At 41.6% G+C, this 25,785-nt stretch overlaps 1 pseudogene; it reads right to left on the bottom strand.

The window, feature by feature from the left end:
* Positions 1–795: 795 nt before the first annotated feature.
* On the bottom strand, positions 796–25,077 carry LOC124961359 (aldo-keto reductase family 1 member B1-like; annotated as a pseudogene).
* Between the last annotated feature and the right edge of the window lie 708 nt (positions 25,078–25,785).

Raw genomic sequence — 25,785 nt, forward strand, 5'->3', positions numbered from 1 at the left:
TCACAGGACACAAATTAAAATTTAATATTAGCCCATTAAAAAACACTTTATAGATATAGTTCACATGCAATAAAATTTATCTTTTAAAAACTTATAGGGTTGGGGAGTGTACCTCAGTGGTAGAGCACTTGCCTGGCATGTGCAAGGCCCTGAATTGATCCCCAGCACCACACAAAAACAAAAAGTTCAATTTAATGGCTTCTAGTATATTCAGAGTTGTGGAATCATCATTACTATCACTTACATACAGTTTTCATCTTCCCATGAAGAAACCCCATACCCAAATTAAGTTCCTCTCTTTTTCTCCTGTCACCTGGCAACCACTAATCTATTTTTTGTCTCTGAATTTGTCTATTCTGGACCTTTCATATAAACGGAGTCATATATTATGTGTCCTTTTGTGTCTGGCTTTTTTCATGTAGGGTTAGATTTTCAAGGTTTATGCATGCTGTAATATGTACCAAGACTTCACTCCTTTTTAAAGCTTTATATTTGAGGCAAGGAGAAGTCTGGCTAAAAGGATTTGTAGTTCAAAGCCATCAAACTGTTGGTGGTGCTGTTTTGAACCCAGGGCCTCATGCATGCTAGACCAGTGCTCTACCACTCAGCTATACCCCCAGACCCCTGTAAGAGGCAGAGGTCTCTTGATACTGCTCTTCAGATGAAGCGCCAAGTTGAACAAGCTTGCTGGTTAGTATGCAGGTTGTGACCTACTGCTGAGGGACACAGGCCATTCTACACTTACAAGGAAAGACCTGAGCAGGTCACATGGGGGAAAGATTGGGCAAAGCAGCTTCAGAAAACAGCATGAAAGGGGTGATTGGGGAAAAAACAGCTGGCCTCAGCACAGATGCTCCAATTCCTGTTGTAGCTGAATAAGATGGTCACAGTCAGACTGTTCAGTTCAAAGTCACAGACCTGAAGTTTCTCAGGATTGTGTGCTAATATCACATATGTGGAGATCGCCACCAAATTTCTTTGTATGGGGAACTGGATGAAAACTTGGCTATGATTACTTTGACCCTGGGATCCTCCAGTAGGAAAGGATCCTTGGGATTGGTCTGAGGCCTGTTGGTAGAGCCATGGGGACTGTAGTCATCATAGTGCCTTTGGTTGCCAATATTGGGATAATTTCTCCTGAGGTAGGTACAGAGTGCACTTGATCTGGCTAGCTGTCCATTTGTATCTTAAGTCAGGTTTGTTTAAGATCCTTTCAATGTAGAAATGGTTGAAGTTGGAGATACCAGTAGTTTTCATCAGCTCTTCACCCACCAGTTCTTCCATAGCTTCCCATGTATCCACAAAATTGGTGTCACTGGGAACCCCATTGCTTTCCTCCATCCAACAGGAATAATTCCTCCCCAGTGCATGAGGTAGAGAGATCCAGGACTTCAGTTTTGGTCCCTGAGCATCTTCTGACAGGTTATTTCACTAGGCTTTTCTCGCGGTGGTGCACCACAGCTTGCTGACCATAGAGGACCAAGGCCCTCACTTCACAGCATCAGTCAGCTGGCCTGGAGGAACTTTTGGGTGCTCAGCCCCAGGATGGACATTTTGGTGCCATCACTGAGTGCAATGTAGTTGACCGTGACTGGATACTTTCTAGGCCCCATCCCAGGACCTTGCTGCTTCATTCCTTTTTAATAGTTGAAAAATATTCTATTGTTAGGATATACAGTTTGACTTCCATATCTATGGGTTACATGTCATGGGTTCAACCGAGAATGGAAAATATTTTTAGAAAAATTGCATCAGTATTGAACACGTAGACTTTTCTTTCCTTGTCATTATTCCTTAAATAATATAGTATAACAACTATTTGCAGAGCATTTATATGGTGTGAGGTGTTATAAGTGACTAGAGACAGTTTAAAAGATATGGGAGGATGGTGCAAATATTACACCATTTAATATAAGGGACTTGAGCATCTGAGGATTTTGGTATCCAAGGAGGGTCCTGGAACTAATCTCCCATAGATAATGAGGGGTGAAGGATGACATTTTGCTTATCCCTTCATCAGCTGATGGACATTGGTACCATGTCCACTTTTTGGTCGTTATGAACAATGTTATTTAGGGGGAATTTCTCGCTGGCTCTGTCCTTTTGTACCCCAGCTTCCCCTCCACCTCCTGGGGTTTTGGCCTCTCCTCTGGGTCAAAGAAAGCTCCTAGAGCAATTCAACTTTCTCACCTCCTACTGTGGCATTTCTGGTCTCTTGAAAGTGGTCCACTTAACAAGGAACCACCTGTTCTGCCTATCTCCCTTTAGAGATGCAAGGACTAGTGCAGACTGGTGATTATAATATTCTTTAACTCAACCAAATTCTTTCACTTTTGAATCCCCAGTCTTTTGAAGCAAAGGAAAGGCAAAGATTTAATCTTCATATCCTATGAACCATGATACTTATCCTAGAAGGCAGAAGCAGCTGCAGTTGGAATAGCAATGATTTTTTTCAATGTGTGATACAATGTCAAGGTTCTTGCACTGCCTTATTCTTGGGTTGTTCTGCACCATCAGTGGCCTGAGCTTTGGGCTTTCCCAGAAAACCAGAACCTTCTCCCAAGTTCAGCAGTTCTCCCACAGACAGTGGGGACATGCTGATTGGAGAGGAAGACCCTCAACTGAGCAAGGTTGGGCTGTCAGACACAGTTACTATAGTGAAAACAATATGATGAATCAAGTTCACAAATGAAGCTTCAGGTTAGAAGGCAGTTGTCAGTTCAGAGGTTCTCAATAAAGATCATTACCACCATGAGCCCTTCAGACATTTTTTTGTGTGTGTGTGTACTAAAAATCAAACTCAGAGGTAATCTACCACTGAGCTACATCCCAAACGTTTTTAAATTTTTTTAAAATATAAAAAAAATTAGCATTTCACTAAGTAGCCCAGGTTGGCCTTGGACTTTCAATTCTCCTATCTCAGCCTCCTCAATAGCTGGGATTATGGGTGTGTGCCACCATGCCCAGGTGAGCCCTCAGACATTTTCAGAGGGTTTGATTTTATTTTCTGACTGGTAATTTTATTTAGGATGTCATGAAAGGTATGACCAACTACTTCAAGGATTGCACAAACTTGTAAATTGGTAAGAACACAAAGATGACTAACTATCTCTGTCTACACTCATGAAAAAAAGACTTGTTAAGGACTTTATTTCTAAAGAGGGTCAGTGATACTCCAAATAAGTCAGTAAACAAACAAATGGGACACTTGAGTAAAAATGAACTTACTTTAAGGAGAAAAGTTTTATTTATTCATTTATTTTTGTGTTGCTGGGGATGGGACCTGGGGCCATGTGAATGTCAAACAAATACTCTATTCCTGAGCTACATTCCAGACCCCCAGCTTGGTGCTATCAGAAGGTGTTGGAAACCTTAGAAGTGGGGCCTACTGGGAGGTTTTAGGTCACTGGAAGCTGCACTTGACAGAGATTGTGGGATGCCAGTCTCTCTCTCTCTCCCTCTCTCTCTCTCTCTCTCTCTCTCTCTCTCTTATTTCTTTTATTTCTGGTCATGAGGTGAGCTGCTCACTCTGCCATGTGCTGTCTTGCTACAGGCCCAAAAGCAAAGGGGCCAAGTGAGCATGAACTGAAACCTACAAAACAGTGAGCCAAAATAAATGTTCCTCTTCTTAAGTTGTTTATCTCAGATATTTTGTTATGGTATCAGTTTACTAACTCACAGAGCATAGGAAAAGAGCTAGAATTCTAGTACTTCATCCCATGCATCACCTGCTGCCATGTGACCTGGGGCACACACAAAGAAAGAAGAATCGGATGGCTCACCTTTTCTCAGCAGCAGCAGCATAAAAGCTAAATCAAGCTTTCCCCTTGATTCTAATGGAAAACAACTTTCAACCCAAATTCTAAACCCATTTCAGATAATTTCTAAATCATTTTCAGTAAACCCATTTCAGAGCCTGACACTTGGCTGAAGGTAATGTACAACATTGCAACAGTTATATAAGATCTTCCAAAAGTTACTTTAGAAGTGATTCCAGCAAAATCAGGGAGAAAATCAAGAAGGAGGAAGCTGTGGTGGGCTGGGACAGAGCTGAACAGTAAAGCATGTGCTTAGCATGCACAGGGCCCTGGGTTTCATCCCTAGCATCCCACCCCCCAAAAAGTAAAAGAAGAAGCCACAAGATGGAGGAAATAGCAGGTACAGATCATTATGGCAAAGAAGGGAATTCTCCATAAGAAGCGTTTAGCAGATTTAGAGAGCAGCTAAACTCAACTGCAGCGGGAGGTAGGAAGGCTTGAGGGGAAAGTGGGGATAGTTAGATGGCCTGATATAAAAGAACAACTTACAAACAACCACTGCTAAGTATATATTACAGCTAATGCAGCTCTTGGAAGAAAATACAAGCTGAGTGTAGAGAAAATTGCACTATTGAGGGAAAAAAAGGAAATTACCAACTCTAGAAAATAGAAAAGTTTGTACAAGAAAGAAAGTGTAATAATGGCACAAATAGTTCATGGTACAAATGCTCCAGAAGTGAATGGTATTTGCCATCACACCAGCCTTGTTTGCTACCTGTGTCCAGGCTCTGCCACCTGTGACATGCTGTGTGATGTTAGGTAACTTCCTTGTACCTTAATTTCCTCATTGGTAGAATGGAATAATAAATAGCACTCCCCTGGTGAGATTGTTGAGAGGATGAAAGGAGATGATTCATGTAAAGAGTTTATTCATTTTAACCAACTAATATTTACTGGGCACCTGCTATGTATTAGGCATTGTGGTAGGTGATTGTAATAATTCACTGCTCTTATATATTCTACCAACAGGAAACAATCAATAAACAACAAATATAAATGTGTATTATAAAATAATGTTGGGAGGTATAAGTGCTAAGGGAAATCACAGAGCAGGCAGGGTGAAGGGAATCATGATTGTCAGAGCAGCGTGGTGGGTTATGATCCTGAAGAGGGTGCCCACAGTAGAACTCAAGAAGCAGGTGATCTTTGGACAAAGATTTGAAGGAAGCGAAGGGCTGGCCATGCAGCCATATAGAGAAGAACATGCAAAGGTCCACAGATGAGAGAATTCCAGTGTGTTCAAGAAAGAGCAAGGCAGCTAGCATGGCTGGCTCAGAGTGAGAGCAGAAGGAAGAAGAGTATCAGGGGATGAGTTGTGTCCCCCAATTCTTGTGATGTTCTAAATCTGCTTCCTCGGATGTGACTGCTATAGTTTGGATCTGGAACATCACCCAAAACTCACCTATTAAGGACTTGCTCCCAGCCCATGGTGCTGTTGGAAGGTGATGTATCTTCTAAGAAGTGGGGCCTAGTGGGAGGTTTTAGATCATAGTGGGCATGCTCTTGGTGGGGATGGGACCCTAGTCCCTTTATCTTCCTCCCTTTTGTTTCTCAGGAGGTCATGAGGGCAGATGTTTAAATTTTTCGCCATGCTGTGAATGGAACAGGGCCTCACGCATGCTAGGCAAGTGGTCTGACACTGAGCTATGTTCTCATGAGAGAACAGTTTTGTTTCACCATTTGCTCCCCACCTTTGTCATCCTGTACCCCCACCAGAGGCCTAAAAGCAATGGGTCCATGTGATCGTGAGCTGGAAGCTCTAAAATGATGAGCTAAAATAGATCTTCTTACTTTATAAGTTCATTTTCTTAGTTTTTTTTTTTTTTAACAGTAATGGACAGCTGACTAACATGGTGATTTATGTGAAGATAGTTTTTATAGAGATAACTGAATTAAGTTAGGGTCTAACTCAATATGATTGGTGTCCTTATAAGAAGGGGAAATCTGGATACAGCACATAGAAGACAATGTAAAGAGACAGAAGAAGATGGTCACTTACGAGCCAAGGAATGAAGCCCAGAGCAGATCCTTTCCTCACAGCCCTTAGGAGGAAACAGGCCTGATGACACCTTGAGAAGGTGTTGATCTTGGATCTTGGCCTAGGTTGATCTTGGACTTATAGTCTCCAGAAATGTGAGGCAATAAATGTCTGCCATTGAAGCCACCCCACCTGTGGTACTTCGTTATGGCAGCCCTGGCAAGTGAAGAGCATCACTCAGAGAAGTGTTGGGAGTCATTACAAGATTTTGAGTCTGTGTGCAGTGGTACGTGTCTGTAAGTCCCAGCCACACAGCAGGCTGAGGCAGGAGGATGACTTGAACCCAGGAATTCAAGGCCAGTCTGGGCAACAAAGTGGGATTTTGAGTTGAGGAGGAATGATCTGATTTTCACACTCCCTTGGCTGCTCTGTGGGGAACAGACTACCAATGGGGACTGGGAGAGGGTGGCGATCAGAGGGAAGACCCAGAAGCCTCCCAAAAATCCAGACTTAGGCCAGAGCAGTGATGGCAGTGAAGAGATGGTCAGATTTGGGGTATGGTGTGAAAATAGAAGCTGTGGGACATCCTGGTGAGTTGGATATGGTGAGAGAAGAGGGAAAACAAGGATAATACAAAATTGGGGGCTGTGCATCTGGAAGGACAGGACTGTCATGGGCAGGGATGACAGGGACTGCAGGGGGAGTAGCTTTTGGGATCAGGAATTCGGTGGATGATGTGTTCATTTTGGGATGTCTACTAGGTATCTAAGTGGAGCTGTCAAGAAGAGAGTTGGACATATGGGTCTGTGGTCAGGGGAGGTTCAGGGCTGGAGACGGGAATCAGGAACCATCAGTATATGCAAAATATTCAAAACAAAAAGACTGACAAGACCACACAGGTGGAGAGTAGATGGAGAAAATGTCAGAGGACCAAGCCCTGGCTGTCCCCTCCCATAGAGGCTAGGGGAAATGGCTGCAAAGGTAACAAAGTGGGTTTGACCACTGAAGCAGGAGGACCCAGAAGGAGGGAGTGGGGTCCTGGGAGGTCAGTGAGGAGCATGTGTCAGGGAGGAAAGGATGACCAGCGCTGTCTAACTATTACAGCACCTGGCACTTGGTGAGAACCCTGTAAACGCAAGCTTCTTCTTATTTTTATGATCATCTTTGAGAGGAGGGAGTGAGCAAGAAATGTGGCAAATAAAAGCTAAATCTTCACGCTCCACATCACAGAGGGAAAAGCTGATGTCTCAAATGGATAAATCAAGAAACAGCAGGGAAAGCACATTTAGAAAACGGAGGCAAATACCTCAGAAAGTTCCAAATGGTTGCCTCAGAGAAAAGAAGTACAGCTGAGGAGAGAAAGGGAGGGGAGGGCTGAGACAGAGGGGTTGAAAAAATAAACCTTTGATATTACTTGATTTTAAACTATATATATATATTTTTGATAAAGACATTTTAAAGAACACACAAAGAGAACTTTCGCACACACACGGAACTGTGGAAGGTGGTTTATGAATGGCATTTGGGGGGTGCAGAGCCTCACATGACTGTAGGGATGATGTGGGCATATTAGCTCCCCACCCAAGGACCTCTTGTTTAATGACATCTTACATGAGCTGAAGATATCTTATTCTTTTTCACTAAGCTCTTTTCTGACCTAGTGAGAGAGAACCCAGAAGCCAAGGAAGACCAGAAATTAACAGGCCACAGGGGGAAGATTTTTTCTGACCAGTGAGAGAGAACCCAGAAGCCAAGGAAGACCAGAAATTAACAGGCCACAGGGGGAAGATGAAAGACCAGAAAGGAAGTGATTAGAACTAGTTTCTTTTTGCCAGATTCCATCTTCTCTGCTCCCTCCCTGCTGCTGAGGGTGGGTCGAAAATGGGATGACACTTTCCCACCCCATCCCTGTTACACTGTAATCTCCCCCAGCACAGCCAGCCTGTACCACCCAGGCTCAGGAAAGACGATGTGGCCTTTGTGTTTTAGAAAATGAGAATTCTCAGGAGACTAACAGAAAAGCCGGTAGAAAATGACTGAAATGACTGGGTATTAGGCGGGATGATGACCTGAATGATGAAGAAGACGTGGGGGAGGATAGGGTGGAAGTGCTAAGATCCAGTAATGACATGATGCGTAGCTATTTGCTTATTTTCACTGGCTTTTGCTCCAAACGAGTAGTTTCAGCTCTCACACAGTGAAGTGTGAAGTAGAAATCCAGTGCTCATTATGGAGGACTTATGGGGGGTGGACCAGGGGTCCAGAAGTCCCCTAGCATGGCAGAGAGAGGCTGGGAAAGTGAAGCAAGAAGGAAATGGAAAGGGAATTGGAAAGTAGGAGATGGGAGAGAGCAAACCAGATAAGACTAGGGAAAAAGAAATGATAAACAAGGGAGATTGGGCATGATATGTAGGAAACAGGGAAGGGAGCTGGCTGAAGAAATGAGTTAGGGTGTTATTTTTGTGAATTGGTGCAATAGGTTAATGTATTAGTTTCCTAAGGCTGCCATAACAAATTACTTTAAACTTGATGGCTCAAAAGTGAAGATGTGTATTCTCTTACAGTTCTGGAGATCAGAAGTCCAAAATTAAGGTGATAGCAGGACCACACTTTCTCCAAAGGTGCTAGGGGAGGATCCTTCTTTCCTTCCTTGCCTCTTCCAGCTTCCGGTTGCATTCACAGGTTGAGACCAGCCTGAGCAACATAGCAAGACCCTGTCTCAATCAATCAATCAATCAATCAATCAATAGAGGAGGCCTGAGAGCTGGCTCCCTCTCTTAGCCATGTGAGGATGCAGGAGGAAGGAGTTGACTGTCTGCTGTCCTTATCAGGACCCAACCATGCAGGCGTACTGATCTTGAACTTCCCAACCTCCAGATCCGAGAGAAATAAACATTTGCTACGTAAGTCACCCAGGGTATAGTATCTGTCCTAGAATTGGCTAAGGCAGGGGACTAGGACTTGGGCAGATGTTTTGGGGTGACATTATTCAACTCATTAGTTACCCTGGTTTTGACTTAAATGACATTCTCTAGAGGGAGAATTCCTGAGGACAATGTGGACAAAATTTAAGTCCTTTTTTTTTTTTTTTAAAAAAAGGAAGAAGAATAAAAGAAAAAATGAATGGGTCAATGAGAATATATTAAAAATTTGAGGCCTAAGGTTGTTGCTCAATGGTTAGAGCATCTGCCTAGCATGCAGGAAGCCTTGAGTTCCACCCCCCACACAAACCAAACAAAATAAAACACAGCAAAACCCAGCCAACCAACCAGTCAAAAAACCAAACCAAACCAAACCAAACCAAACTCCTATGATCAACCTACCTATGACCAATTGACATGGATAGTAAGTGTGATAACCAGTCACAGAAGGACAAATACTGTAGGATTCTACTTATTTGAGGTGCTAGAATAGTCAAAATCATACAGAGAAAATAAGAATGGTGGTTGCCAGGGGCTGAGAAAAGGGAGAATAGGGGAGTAGTTGTTTGATGGGCACAGTTTCAGTTTTGCAAGATGAAATGAGTTCTTGACATGGATTGTGGTGATGCTTGCACAACAGTGTGAATACACTTAATATCACTGAAGTGTACAATTAGAAATGCCATGGAACTAAAAATGCTTGGGACACCTGCGTGTGGTGGTGCACACCTGTAATCTCAGTGACTGAGAAGACTGAGGCAGGAGGTTCACAAGTTCGAGGCCAGCCTCATTAACTTGGTTATGCCCTCAGCATCTCAGTGAGATTCTGTCTCAAAATAAAAAATAAAAAGGGCTGGGGATGTAGTTCAGTGGTAAAGCACCCCTGGGTTTAATCCCAGTACTGAAAAAAATGCTTAAGACAGATAATTATATATTTTGTGTATTTTAGCACCATTTAAAAATAGACCTGCATTTTACACAGATAGATACCTAGTCGGCATCAGCACCTTCAGGCTCTCGGCCTGACCCAGGCTGTCTATCTCTCATCTCAATTATAGCAATGACATCATACTTGGTCTCTGTTTCTGCCCCCTGCCCCACCCCACACAATCTGCCCTTGTACTTAACAACCCTACCATACTTCTTAGGTTATTTATTATTAATAGTTTGTCGTCCCCACTAAAATATAAGTTCCAGGAGTGCTAGCCTTTCTGTTAGGTTTGTTGCTATATTGCAGACATACAGAACAATGCCTTGCTCCTAGACATTCAATAAATAGTCCCCCACTCCACACATCAGGCAAAGAAGCAGTCAGGAAAACAGAAACCGCACTAGGTATTTCAAGGAAGAAGAGAGTTAATACAGTAGTCCTACTTATTCACTTTCTGCTGTTTTATTACCCTTAGTTAACCACAGCCCAATAATATTAAAAATAAAATTCCAGAAATAAACAATCTATAAGTTTTAAATTGTGCACCATTCTGAATAGTGTGATGAAATCTTGTGCCATTCTGCTCCTTTGTCCAAGACCTGAATTGACCCCTTGTTCAGTATGTTCATACTGTATGTGGTACTTGCCTGTTGGTCACTGGGTAGCCACCTTGGTTATCAGACCAAGTTGCAGTGTCAGTGTATTGCCATCATTATTCTATTTTATCATTAGTTATTGTCGATGGTCTCTTATTCTGCCTAATTTATATATTACACTAGCATAGTTATGTATGCATAGAAAAAACATAATATAGATTGGGTTCAGTACTACCCATAGTTTTATATGCCCACTGAAGGGTCTTAGAATGTATCACCTGTGGATAAGGGAGGGGGAGGCTACTGTGCAAGGAATTAGAGGTTTGCAAAACCACAGGAAGGGTGGAGGTACAAAGGGAAGGGAAAGCCATCACTAGCTCTCAGGCCCACCACTAGCTTATAGGAAAACAGGAACTTCTAGAACCTGCAAGCATCATTGCCAATGTCACATTTGCCTCCAGCACCAAGGAAGGATTCAATGGGACATGATTGGATGCCAGAGCAAAACTCTTATCTACCAGGCTTCCCCGCTGCTGAAGGGGGAGACCCTAGACGGGAGACCCTAGATGGTTTGCATCTCTTCCACCTCCAAACCTCACTTGAGTGCCCCTCCTCGTAACCCTCCTGGCAGTGTCCTGGAAAACATCCCTCAGCTTCTATCTCCCGCAAAAACAAAAGGCAGATTATTAGAGCAGACAAGGGGCTGACAACCCACTAGAGGTAGACAATGTCCACCGTGTTTTCCTAATTTTTCTGCACTTATATCTTTTTGGTGGAAGAGAAACTTTCTCCAGGAAAGAGATTAGTGATGCTAATTTCAAGGATTGGGGTCTGTTGGATTTTAGCATCTCCATGTGATGAGAATGTCTACCTTAAATTTCCAAAAGGTAATTACACTGAGACGGGAGGATTGCAAGTTTGAGGTCAGCCTCAGCAACTTAACAAGGCTCTAAGCAACCTAGCGAGACCCTGTCTCAAAATGAAAAAAATAAAAAGGGGTGAGGATGTAACTCGGTGGTAAAGCACCCCTGGGTAATTATAGCTGAAATGCTTGTAGGAATACTGTGTGTCAAGCACTACCCTAAGCCTGTTATATAAATTTCCTAATTTAGTCTTCATGACATAAGCCTTAGTATTCATCCTCATTTTATAGATGAGGAGAGGGGAGGTGCAGGTTAAGTAACTCACCCAAGGTTGATGACCTAGAAGGCCATAGGGCCAGAATTTGAACTCAGGTTGTCTCACTTTGGAAGCTGAGTTTTGTTGTTGTTGTTTGTTTGTTTTTATTTTTTTATTCATGGTGCTAGAGAGAACCCAGGGCCTCACATGTTGGGCAAGTGCTCTGCCATTGAACCATACCCCAGCCCTGGAGCTGGAGTTTATAAACCTTGGATTCCATTGTCCCCCCAAAAGTAAAAATAACAGTTCTAAGGATCCTTGGATGTCAGCTACAAGAACATGCAAGAGGGAAGAGTTTTATAAATCTATATAAATTTGTTAATGACATAAAAATAAGTAAGATTACCTGAATGTAATGCTTGAGAATTTGAAAAACAAGCCAGAAATAGGTTTCAATAGGCATATCCCTCTGGGTCAGGAGATCCTGGAGTGAGGAGAGAGGTAAGTAGAGAGAAGTGTGGTTTGTGATTTGGAATTTGAATCCTTTCCTTGCCCTATGAACTTCTCTTGTGATGTTCAGCATATTATTTAACCTTTTTGTGTTTGGGGGTTTCTCATAGTTAAAAGTGAAATAACGGTGTTAACTTTACCCATAGGATAGTAGAGGTGTGGGGAATCCTAATCACTTAGTATAAGCTATTTTGAAGCCCCAACTGCTAAAGAGTAATGTTCTATGCTGGCAGAAAATTGAATATTGCTCTAGAGGATCTTCCAGGTGTCATTTAAAATTCAGTGGTGTTGGGCTTGTCTCTGGTAGCAAGGGAAGATGACTGCAGTCTGCCAGCTTTTGCAGTCATTATTTTTACCCTGAAAGCCTGTATGCACCTTCTTAACTTTAATTTAAATTCATCGCTCCTAATTTTAATCTTCGAGAACTAAATGTGTTTCTGTTTTTGTTCTCACCCGTAGAAACAGACTTACTGAAAACAGTCTTGTTTTATCAGAGCACTTTTAAGTTTTCATATATATTCCAGTTGCTTCAATCTTCACTTTTAAGCCATCCTTTCTAAGTTTTTTAATTACTGTAATCACAGATTACATTTATCTTTTGGACTACAAGATGTTCAGAACAGAAAGCAATATTATAGATTAAGTTTCATATAAAGAACTTGAGGAACTGGGGATGTAGCTCAGTGATGGAGTCTTTGTGTAGCATGTATAAGACCCTGGGTTCTATCACCAGGACTGTTTCCTCTAAAAGCATTTGAATCAGGATACACATTGATTTCCTTCATATGCGTGTAATATTCATTGTCATGCTGAGCATTAGGGATTTAAAGATTAAGAACCTGGCTACTGGCCTCAGGGAGCTCACAGACTAATGAGCTCCCACATATAGGACATTGAACCATTACATGGACAAATGGATGTCTCAAATCTTAAGTTGGAGCTCTGCAATTAACAATCATTTTATACCTTAGCATTGCTCAGTGGCTTTAGAAGCAATCCACTTAGTAGGGAAAGGAGGGCTGATGAAAACATATATGGACAGCTCAAGCATATTGTTAGTTATAAGGGATACTGGGAAGATAGGATTGTGGAGAGTGTTATGGGTATGTGCAATGAACTGGAAAACGCTTCCTGTAGGAAGAAGGCTTGCCTTGATGTAGCACACGTTTATATTAATTTTGAGCCTTTTATCTCTTGCTTGTCTTTAGGGAAAATTGCTTTCTAAATGGCTGCCATGCAGACAAGGTTCAAAATCTCTCTCCTTGATGTGGGCGATGTGATGTTTCTGGCTTGCCTTTGTGATTTGATTTTCTTATACTTTGGAGACTGCACTTTCACACTCTCTTTCACATTTCTCAGGAGTGTTGGCAACACCTCTCAATTTAGCTCATCTCTGCTTCTCATGTGTTGTTGTTTACTCCTCCTTAAAGATCATTTGCTAAGATGACAATTAAAGCCAGGTGCAGTGGCCCATGTCTGTGATCCCAGCTTCTCAGGAGGCTGAGGCAGGAGGATCACCTGAGCCCAGGAATTCAGGGCCAGCTTGGGTAACATAGGGAGACTCTGTTTAAAAAACCCAAGGTGACAACTAAGACCACAGCTGAGGCTAGCCTCAGGCCTCTCTGCCTTGGACTAAGGGTCACATGCCCAATTTGTGGCTGAGAGGCTTTGGTTGTATTTTTCAATCTATGCACCTGTGTTCATCTGAGAGATGAAATTTGCTAAGATTCACTATGGTAAAAGCTAGATCAAAACAAACATCTGTAACCTCTAGTGGGTTCTTTTCATCTGGCACATTAAGTGAAATTATCCAAAAGCAGTGGGGGACGCTAGGGCATGGCTTCTTTTCTGTGGGACCTGGGTGTATATTGCTCCCTTCTCTTAAACCACTGGGGGGATTTATTCCTCCTTTCTTTTAACAAGTGTCCACAGTTCTGTGAAGGCAGTGAACTTGGCCACATGAAAATGAAGTTAAATGGAGGTTACAGGCATTTCTTTTCATCTCCTCTTCACCTGTTCTTGTCCATTCAGAACATTGAGGCCTTTGGTTTTTGTTATTGATTTTTAGTTACCTGTGACTCAGTCCTCATTTGCAGGGGTTTGAAAAGACTCACTAGCAGGACCTTATGTACAGTAGGCATTTAATAATGACTGGTTCTCATGCATTCTGTGCAACCCTGTGAGTGACATTTCACTCTGCTCTCCTGTTATGTGGAGACTCAGATCAGCCAGCTGGTCACATGGCCTGGGGTTCTCTGGGTGCCTCATTATTCTCCTGAGATTTGGTTTCTTATTGCGGAAATGAGAAGGCTGTGGCTGTGAAACAGGTGGCTGTGAGGAATTATAAACCAATAAAGTGATTGCTTAGCATATGGCTGAATGTCAAGGGCAATAGAAATGCTTAATTTCATTTATTTAATAGTAGTTGGGTGGCCCCGTGAATGTTGCTGTGGAAACCATAACTCCTGAATTCCCTGACACTTGTATATGCTTTAAATGAAGCTTTACATTTAAGTCCTGTGATTTTTTTTTTAATGTTAGAAAAGTAATAAGAAGGATCACAGCTTGATCTCTATCTCAGCTTTTTTTTAAAAGAAACTGTGTGAGCTGCCATCTTTCCCTCATCCAACAGCACCTATTGTCCAGTTCTACCACCTGCTCCCTCCCTCTCTGGTTTTCTCCCAAGGTCAAATGTCTCCCGTCCATCCATGCTTCCATGTTTCCATCCACCCAGAAACACTCATTTCCAGTTCATGAACTGGATGGGCCATATGTGAGGAGATCAGAACTACTGACAAACAAGTGAAGGGCTTCCTTGGGTTATGGAGATGTGATGGCAGGTCTTGGTAGCTAGGGAGATCAAGGGGGAGGTACAAAGAGAGTGTTTGGGGGACTGATGGTGGAGGTTTTGCAAATTCAGAGGAGTACCAGAGGCTCCCCCTGTTGGTTTCTGGCCTCTGGCAGTGGCAACACACAACTGTGAGACACAATCTAGGGTGTGGGCAACAATAACCCTACTTAGAAAAATTGCCCTTGATTCCAAATCCTTATTGGAGGAATTCCTTGGATCTCACGTTGCCTGCAAGTCCCTCTCTCCCGAGTAGTCAGGTGGCTTCCCTTTCCACCAGGACCTTGAAAGATCTTTCCTGGGCTTTGTGAGCCTCCCTGCCCATCACCTCTGTCATGCAGCCTAATCTTGGTTACTCCTACACCTGCTGAGGCATGTGGCTTAGGTGGAGACAGCCCACCTCCTTCTCCTAGTCATGGTGACCTTATTCTGGCAGTTCCTTACAGAGATCATAATTTTAAAATCAAGCACACATTCTCAGGGTTGTTTTTATTACTGTTGTTTTTAAAATGGCTCTTCTATTGCTAACGGCCATCAGCTAGTGCCTTTTGATGCTCATTCCAGTGTTGGGATTCACTCTCCCAAGATGCTCTGATCTGACTTGAAGATAGACCCTTTGGGATTGGAGCTGGACATGTTGGAATTCCTGAAATGGGCACATGGGTTAACTCTGGGACTTTTACTTCAGAGGGAAAAGACAATTGTATTATTCTGGCTATATCTTTTCTAAATCAAACACATTATTGTTCCTCCTGTCCCTACCTTTCTTTTTTTTTAATTGTTGTAAAGACTGTTTCCATCTCTCCTGTCCAGCTCACATGTCTGGAAATCACCCTTGACTCCTCCAGTTCCCTCTTCACATCTCTCTAGTCCACAAGCTTAGCTGATTGAGTGTCGTTAATTCTGAAAATGATCCTTCATTTCCATTCCTTCCCTAACCTCCCTGATCACTTGTAAAAAACAGGTTTATTGGGCTATATTTTACATATGGTAAAATTCACACCATTTAAGTTCACAGTTCAATATATTTTGATAAATGTACAGAGTGATGTAGCTACCATAAATTAGTTTCAGAACATTTCATCAATAAAATGAGTGGTCTTTCATTTCTGATTTCATTCACTTAGTGTAATGCTTTTAAGGTTCATCCATTATTGCAGCATGTACAGTTCTTTGTTCCTTTTTATTACCAAGCAATATTCCATTGTCTGAATATGTCATTCAAACAATGAATGGATGTCCATTCATTCATCAGCTGAGGGTTACTGGGGTTGTTTCCATTTTTTGGCTATTATGAATAATGCTGTCAGGAATTTTTGCATGCACATCTTTGTGTGAACACATGTTTTTGATTCTCTTAGGGTAGACACTTAGTGGAATTGGTGGGTAGTAAAATAATCTTACATTTAACTTTTTGAGAAACTACCAAAATGTTTCCCAAAGCAACTGCATCATTTTACACTCCCATCGGCAATGTATGAAGTTTCTCCTTTCTCCACATCCTCAACAGCATTGCTATACCTGTATTTTTTGATCATGGAGAGTACGAATTGGTATTTCACTGTGGCTTTAATTTTCATTTCCCTTCTGACATGTTGAGCAGCATTCCATGTGCTTATTAGCTGATGGATCACTTCTTGGATGAGATATTTAACCACATCTTTTACCCATTTTTGATGAGGTTGTTTGTTTTCTAATTTTTGGATTGTAAGGCCCTTTCTCCACCTCTTCCTACCTTCTAACTAGTATGCTCACTTCAACCCTTTTATAAACGGCTATTAGATCAATGTGACTACATGGCCTTGGTGCCAACCCTCACATACTCTAAACTCCTCAGTGTTTTCCATTGCCTGAAGTTGAAACTCCTAACTTAACATTTGAAATATGTGGCTCCTGCGTGACCTCTGCTGTTTTCTTCTGGGCATCTGTTTCTTCTCCATGCTTTCCTTAGTCTCCGAGCCATCCATTCTGCAAGGCTCAGCACAAAGCCACTTTCCCTAGAAGTCCTCCCTGATGTCTCCCTTGGGCACCCACCTCCCTGAAGGATACTCTAGTTCAAAGCTCATTTGAATGGTTTTCAGCTACATATGTAGAGGTTTTGTTTTATTCTCTCTCCTGGACTTTTGCAGTGTGTATATGCATGTGTGTGCATGTGTTATTAGGGATTGAACCCCAGGGGCAGTCTGCCACTGCACTACATTCCCATCCCTTATTCTTTTTTATTTTGTGACAGGGTCTCACTATTTGCCAGGCCAGCCTCAAACTTGCAATCCTCCTACCTCAGCCTCCTGAGAAGGTGGGATTATGGGCTTGCCCCACCTCACTGAGCTTTCTCATACCCCGCCTGCCACCCACATGTGCTGCACCTATAATCCCAAGGTCATAGTTCCTGTTTGGGGACCAAGGAATGGTTTCTGCTTTTCCCTGGCACTCTCCCTGCTGCATCTGTGTCTCTGGGCAAGCTCTTTTTGCCTTTAGAGAGCTCTAGGTTCCACCTCTTTTATTCCTAACTCCAAATTTAGGAAGTTACAGAGTGCTATTGACTTTTTCCTTTGGAAAACACATTAAAATATATTTGATCATAAAATGCTTATTTTAATCATTGTTTGTTAACCAGATCCCTTTTTTGTACCATGGCTTTGGCTAGGCATGAAGTCATGTGTGTTTATGCATATTTGTTATGCACGTGTATGTGCATGCAAGTGTACGTGTGTATCTGAATGTTCCTGGCCACGGATGCCCTGTGTGTGGCATGCACATCCTTTGTACTCTTGCTCCTTTCTTTCCCTTTCCAAATAACCAAAGCTTATTTTACTTTCCTTTTTTTATTTTAATATTTTCTATGATATTAAATGTCTTAGAAAGTATACAACTAGAACCCCCCCAGTTGTTATACTCTTAATATTTCCATGTTTTTATTAGTGTATTGCAGTTCCATATAAAGAATTCTGACATAATCATAAATGCATATAATATCATTTGTTCTTTTCACTTCCCAGTACCTCCCCTTTCCTTTTGTTCTTCCCTCCTCCTAATCCCCTTCCTCTACTCTAGTAGCCCTACTTCTATTTATTGTTTTTGTAATTGGTGCATTCTATATGTAAAAGTGGAATTCATTTGATGTATTCATACATGCATATAGCATAAATTGATCAATTTCATTTTGAAGTTGCTTCTCTTATCCTTCCTCCCTCCCCTTAATCCTCTTCCTCTACTTCACTGTTCTTTTTATTTTCATGATATGTCCCTGTCCAGCCCGTTTTTCCCCCTATTTCTTTCTAACTTCTGCAAAAGACATTCCTTGACTTTCTGAGACTAGCTTATTTCACTTAGCATGATGTTCTCAAATTCCATCCATTTACCAGTGAATAATATAATTTCATTCTTCTTTATGGCTGAGGAAAACTCCACTGTGTATATAAACAACATTAAAAAAATCCATTCTTCTGTTGATGGACACCTAGGCTGGCTCTATAATGGCTATTGTGAATTGTACTACTAAAAGCATTGGTATGCATTCACTATATTATGCTGACTTTAGTTCCTTTGGATAAATACCAAGGAGTTGGATAACAGGATTATATTGTAATTCCTTTCCCAGCCTTTTGAGGGCTCCCCATACTGCTTTCCAAAGTGATCTTACTTATTTACAATCCCACCAACAATGTATAAGTGTACCTTTATTCACATCCTCACCAGCGATTTTTGTCTTCTTGATGATTGCCATTATAACTGGAGTGAGGTGAAATCTCAGTGTAGCTTTAATTTGCATTTCCCTGACTGCTAAGAATGTTGAATTTTTTCATTTATTTGTTGACCATTTGTATTTCTTCTTTTGAGAAATACCTATTTGGTTCATTTGCCTGTTTATTGATTGGATTTTTTGGGTGGTAAGTTTTTAAAGTTCTTTATATATTCTGGGTACTACTCCCCTGTCGGAAGGGTAGCTGGCAAAGATTTGCTCCCATTCTGTAGGCTCTCTTGTCACAGTCTTAATTGTTTCTTCTGCTGTACAGAAGCTTTTTAATTTGATGCCATCCCACTTATTGATTCTTGGTTTTATTTCTTGAGCTTTAGCAATCTTATTAAGGAAGTTGGTGTTGGAGCCAATATGTCCGCGTGTTGAGCCTTGTTTACTTCTAGCACTTGCAGTGTTTCTGGTCTAATTTCTAGGTCTTTGATCCACTTTAAGTTGATTGTTGTGCATGGTGAGAAACAGGGATCTAGTTTCTTTATGCTCTTGTTATTTTGATGTTAAATTCCAGTCTTTATTATTTTTTTTCTTGATGTCTATACAATTTTCTTCTGGCTGTATTGTGTATACTCCTGATTTTTTAAAAACTTGCAGTAGTACATCATCAATATCTTCCCATTATATCATCCGTTTATGAAAACATTTTAAGAGCTACATGGTATTCCACTGTCTGATTAGACAGTTAAGTTATTAAAGCCATCCCCTCCTGAGTCACATGCGGGTTGTTTTTCTTCCTTTGCTATTATAAATAGTGAATGATTAGGATGTTGTGATCTTTTTTCCAAACAGGTTATTTTCTGGGATATGTGGCAGCATGGCTCAAGGTTGTCAGCATCTGATGCCCAGTGTCAGCAGGCTGAGCACTCATTGTCTGATCTTCCCTTTCTTATTTTATTTATTTATGTTGGTACCAGGGATTGAAGCCCAGGGTACTTAACCATTGAGCCATATTCCCATCCCTTTATATTTTTGAAAATTTTAAAATTTGAGATAGGGTTTGCTAAGTTACTTAGGGCCTGACTAAGTTGCTGAGGCCTTGAACTTTTGATCCTCCTGATTCAGCCACCTGAGTTGCTGGGATTACAGGCCTACTCCACTGTGCCCAGCTTGATCTTCACTCTTTGAAATAACTGAAATAACAAAAATCACTACTCTGGCCACATGAATTTGGTTCACAAGCTTTCTCTTTCTATGCCTTTATCTTCTTAATTTTTCTTTTTTCTATTTCAGTTGTAGTTGGACACAATACCTTTATTTTATTTATTTATTCTTATGTGGTGCTGAGGATCAAACCCAGTGCCTCACACACACTAGGTGAGCGCCCTACCACTGAGTCACAACCCCAGTCTGCCTTTATCTTCTGAATTGCCAATTTGAGGCTGAAATCAAGACTTAGAATTGGGTCTGGGCATGCAGCTCAGGGGTAGAGATCCTGCCTAACATGCATGAAGCCCTGGGTTCCATTCCTAGCAACACACACACCTACACACACACTCACATAACTTGGAATTTAGCATAAAAGGAATTTATAATAATAAAATGATCAACAATTGAACTGATATTTCAACTGAACAGATATTCCAAGAGTGGAAGGTCTTCCTCAGCTTGCAGGATAACCACCCTCCTCTTCTACTACAGTAGTGACCAACTATAAAAATTAAAGCCATCAGCTTGCTGGGGACTCTTTGGCAGCCCACACATGATCATATGGTCCCAGAACACCAGTAGATCATATGCAAATATTGTCTGCATATTCATCAAGATACCACATGGACAGTGTAAGCTGCTTTAATTATCTTTCAAGGAGAAACACAGCCGCCTCTGGCACATGCGCTTCACTGGCTCCGTTGGCATGTTGCTGCCTAAACTGATATGGAAATTAGTTCAAAAGAAAAATATTAAAGAGGGGTGGAATCTGTTATATTCTGCATTCTGCTTAGCAATTAGAAGTTGCCAGCCGGATTGTGGTTTTTTATTTCTGATTTATACCTTGAGGCTTTCCAAAACACAATGACAATCCATGTTAGCTATGAAACTTAGGAGCTATTCACTTCTTAGGAATGCACGATGGGAAGGCATTCTCTGAAAATATGAAAGTCCCAAGAAACATTCCCAAAAATCCATTTAATAACTAAGCAACAAGAACTATGGAAAAAGAATTTCATTTTTAAACAGGTAATGAACTTCAACTGTTTTTGTATTTTGTACTCATGGATATACCAGAGAGATGCTGTTTTTTACCCAGGGACAACAATGGAATCAATAAAGTGGTGTTCAAAGATGCTCTGGGCTTTATAAAGTCAGCATATAATTTTTTTCATTCCTAAAATGGATGTTTTTTAACCTAAATTTTGAAGTAATGTTGTTACATCCTTTAATGTGAAGAAGTGAGAAGTAATTATCATCTATCTGTCTATCCCTTTGGGCAGGATTCAGCTGTGTCATTGGGATTCTTCAGTCTAATAGAAAATAAAATTATAGCCTCTATAGGCTGCTAACTTACAGGAAAACAATCTTTGAAATGATAAGAATTCTAAAAGCTAAAGGTAGAGTTGAGTCTCATTAAATCTAGAATTAGAGAGAGCACCTTGTGTACAACATTGAATTTCCCAATTATTATTTAAAAAAATTTGCAGTTTAGATGTACAACATGCCTTTATTTTATTTGTTTATTTTTATGTGATGCTAAGGATCGAATCCAGTGCCTCGCACTGCTAGGCAAGTGCTCTAGCCAAAACCTCAGCCCCAGAATTTCCCAATTATTAATGGAAAACTATTATAAGCTGGATAATGACAACAACAAATCTATTTAAGGGCACTGCAGAATGGTCCTCAGCAGGCAGAGAGCACAGTAGACTCTAGGATTCAATCCTTGAAAGAAGGGTTATGTGGCTTTTCTTCCCCCAGGCTGCTGAGTATGGTGGCTAGATTGTTAAGAGAAAGCCAGTATTACTGGTCTGAGATTTTACAGGATGGAGTTCAGAGCTGTCAGAGTGGCTGGAAAAGGAGGAAGAAAATGCTGGAGAGAGAGCCACAGTAAGGCAGCCCTGAAATCTGCATTGTTTCCCTCAATCTTTAGTTGATGCTTTTTAAACTCTGAATATATGGAAGAGCTACAAGAAGTCCAGGGAAAGCAGCATGCAGATGATGAAAACATTGAGCAGAGATTTAAGCTGCTGCCTACTGTAGGGAAGTAGAGTTTGGAGTCCCAGGTTCAAGGGACTTGGCAAACCTGTTGGACTTTCCACTGAAACACTACAGGACCACGCCTTTGGGTAAAGAGCAAGTCCCATGACTAAGGAAGTTTTCTTGGATCTAAGGGCAAAAACTAAATAGAACCTCTTTAACAAAGCAAGAGGTAAATTAAGGAATTGTACTGTTGCAAGTTCACATTTTAGGTGAAGTGGCATGATGTTAACTCTAAGCAGCCTGTGACAAATGAAACATGTACATTGTAGTCATTAGAGGTAAAAAGTCATGCCTCTTGAAGTTCAAGATGATCCACTGGTAACTTATCTGTCTGCTAGACTGAAAATCAGTAGTCTTCAAAGAAGGCAACAGAATATAATGTTTCCATGTTGTAGTATCTACAAAATTCAGTATTCAGTTAAAGTTTACTGGTTATGAAAAGAAACAGGAAAATGTGATTCAGAGTCAAAGGGAAAAACCAGTTAGTCAAAAGTGATCCCCAAATGTTGAAATTTAGACGAGAACTTTAAAGTTAGGGCTGGGGATGTAACTCAGTAGTACTGCACTTTGTCCCCAGCACTGAAAAAAAAATATAAGAACTTTAAAGTTGCTATTATAAATATTTTCCAAGAGTTAAAGAACAAGTGAAATGAATCTCTCTCTCTCTCTCTCTCTGTCTCTGTCTCACACACACACACACACTACCTGAAAGGAAAAATTCACTGCATAGGCCTAACAGAAGCAGCAAGCATTGGTGAATTTAATAAAGGACAATATAAATTATCTAATATGTAGAATACAAAGATATTAACCTATGGGATAGTATCAAACAGCATAACATACATATTTATTAAAGTCCCAAACAGAGAAAAATGAGATAAAATGGGGTATGCTATGGTTTGGATGTGAGGTATCCCCCAAAAGCTCACATGTGAGACAATGCAAGAAGGTTCAGAGGAGAAATGATTGGGTTGTGAGAGTCTTAACCCAATCAGTGACTTAATCCCCTGATACAGATTAACTGAGAGGTAACTGAAGTGGTAGGGTGTGGCTGGAGGAGGTGGGAATTGGGTTGTGGCTTTGGGTATATATTTGTATCTGGTAAGTGGAGACTCTCTCTGCTTCCAGATCGGCCTGTGAATTGTTTCCTCTGCCATACTCTTCTATCATGATGTTCTGCCTCAACTCCAGCCCCAAGGAATGGACTTCTGAAACCATGAGCCCTCAAATAAACTTTTCCTCTACAATTGTGCTGGTTGGATCTTTTAGTCACAGCAGCAAAAAAGCTAACTAAAACAGGGCAGAAAAAGTATTTGAATAATGACTGAAATTGTTCAAATTTGATTAAAAACTTACTGATCAACTAATAGGTCCTTAGAAATTCAGCAAACCCTAAGTAGGATAAAAGCAGAAAATCACATTCAGGAACATCAGTCAAATTTCTGAAAACCAAAGATAAAGAGAAAGTCTTCAAGTCACCCAAAGGGGGAAAAAGGACGCAATACATATGGTGGGCTGTCCATACTACTCACCTCTAATCGGAAGCAAGGAACACTAGAAGGCAATGAATGACATCCTTAAAGAGCTGGCAGAAAATTACTGTCAATCAGGAATTCTAGATCTAATTAAAGCATTCATCAAACACAAAGGTGTAATAAAGACATTTTCAGATAAGTAGAATCTGAAAGAATATATTGCCAGGAAATCCTCACTGTAAGAAAAGCTATGTGAACTTCTTTAGGCAGTTCTTCAGGAAACAATGCAGTTCGATTATTTGGCTCTATAGGGAAAAAAAATGTTAAAACTGGGTAAATATAAAAAACTGATTTTTTGTAGTTTTATGGAAAGATAACATATTGTTTAAAACAAAGTTGGAAAGATTGTATTGTGGGTCTGTTATGGTTTAGATATGAGGAATCCCCCAAAAGCTCTTGTAGGAGACAATACAAGAACATTTAGTAGTGAAGTAATTAGATTATGAAAGATGTAACATAATCAGCGGATTGACCCACTGATATGGATTAACTGGGAGGTAACTGTAGGCAGGTGGGGTGTGACTGGAGGAGGTAGGTCACTGGGACATGGCTTTGGGTTTATATTTTGTTCCTGATGAGCAAAGCCCTCTCTCTGCACTTCCTGATTGCCATGTCCTGAGCTGCTTTCCTCTGCCATGCCCTTACTTCATGATGTTCTGCATCACCTTGGGCCAGAGTTGGCCATCTATGATCTAAGACATCTGAAACTGTGACCCCTCACCAAATAAACTTTCCCTTCTCTATGTTGTTCTTGTCAAGTATTTTGGTCACAGCAATGAAAAATCTAGCTAAAACAGGATCTTATAATGTATATAGATATCAAATATGTTAAAATATCCCAAAGGTGAGAGATACAATGGAATTGTATTGTTGCAAACATATTTTAGGTGAAGTGGCACAATATTAACTCTAAATATCCTGTATTAAGTTAAAGACGCATATTGTTATCATTAGAACTAAAATCCAATAGAGGAATGATACTGGAATCCTAAAAATTATTCAATTAACAAAAGAGGATGGGAGAGATGGAGGAATGAGAAACAGAATAATAATGGAAAACTGACCCATAAAAGACAACATGAAATGAAAAAAAACCTATGCTAAGCCAAAAGAGTCCTATGTACAAAATTTTTCAAGATCAGTCAAAACTAATCTATGGTGATAGACATAAGAACAGTGGTTTCTTAAGTGGGGTGGGGACTGCCTGCCTGAAGACGCAGGAGAGAAATATCTGGAGTGATGGGAATTTATACCTTAATTAGGGTAGTGGATTATCCAAGAGTATATATACACTTATAAGAACGCACAGAATTGTGCACTTAAATTTTTGCATTTCATTGCATGTACATTTTAAATCGATTTTTAAACGCTTTAAATCACTCTTGAGAGGCCTCCAGTTACAAACTTTTATCAACAGAGGGCGCTCCGAGCCCATCAAACACTGTCTGGGGCCCCAGATACTTTGGGATGCAAATCAGATAAGCTCTGGGCTCATCAGTCTCCGAGGTGTATCGCGCAGCTCCCTAGTTGCTCCCCCTCTACACCCCACCTTCCCCACTCGTGGCTTCACGGGCTAGTCCATTTCACCTGGCCACACGCTGCTTTCCGGCTGATAAGCAGCGCGTAGCTAATGGCGACGATATTTTCTGCGGCACCTACACGGAATACAGATTCGGCTGGTGCTGGCTTGAGCTGCCTGGAGGCATACCTATCCCCCTAAGGTCCTCTACTGATACGATCGCTTTTAAATTGGAAGTAGGAACGTAATGGAAACTTCCACACTGTTCTCAACATCTTCATTTTGACCTTTTTACTTCGCTTTGGTGGCTGTGAAATATTCCCAGGCAAGGTCTGCAGTCTGGGGGATATAGGGGACATGGCTGCGTCAGGGAAGCCAAGAAAGATTTTTTTCCCGAGGAAGGTAGGGTGGGGGGCGTTGCCCAGAGTTCCACTACCCCTAATTATTGTCTTCCTGTCCCCTCCTGCCTCATCCATATCTCAGCAGGAAGCCAGCGACTGGAAAGCCCTAAAAGTCCTTTGCTCTCTAGCCTAACCCCAGAAACGGTCTCTCCCGGGGGCTTGGAGATGCCATTACACCTCACGTGATCCTCGCGCTGGGCTGGTCCTTCAGGAGGTGTCTCGCGGGGTGTTAATTAAAGGTCACAATAAAATAGACTTGCCGGCTCACCAGAAGAAATGTCCTCCCAAGAAATGAAAAATGACACCCCGGAGCAGCCACGTGTGGAGCCTGGCATACGCCGGCTTCCTGCGCTTCTGGGCGCTGCGCTGGGGGCGCGGGGAGAGGGTAGAGGGGAGGGGGCGATGACTGGGTGCTCTGGAGACTCCGCAGACCCCGGATGCGGGAAGAAAATCGTGGGAGGGGGGTGAGGGGACCGACCCCGGCAAGGAGAGGCCAAGGCCAGTTCGCGCCACGCCCCCTCTTCAGGCCCGCGCGGTGCGGGTGCTCGTGGGCAGCACAGCGAATCCCTCAGTGTCCCCTGCCCGCCAGCGCCCCGCTAGGTCCTCGGCTCACCTGTCCCAGCCCTGGTCGGTTTAGTACTTCACAGATTAGGGTCCAGCGGTAGG

Source organism: Sciurus carolinensis, chromosome 12 (assembly GCF_902686445.1).
Source record: "Sciurus carolinensis chromosome 12, mSciCar1.2, whole genome shotgun sequence".
In the NCBI taxonomy this organism is placed as follows: domain Eukaryota; kingdom Metazoa; phylum Chordata; class Mammalia; order Rodentia; family Sciuridae; genus Sciurus; species Sciurus carolinensis.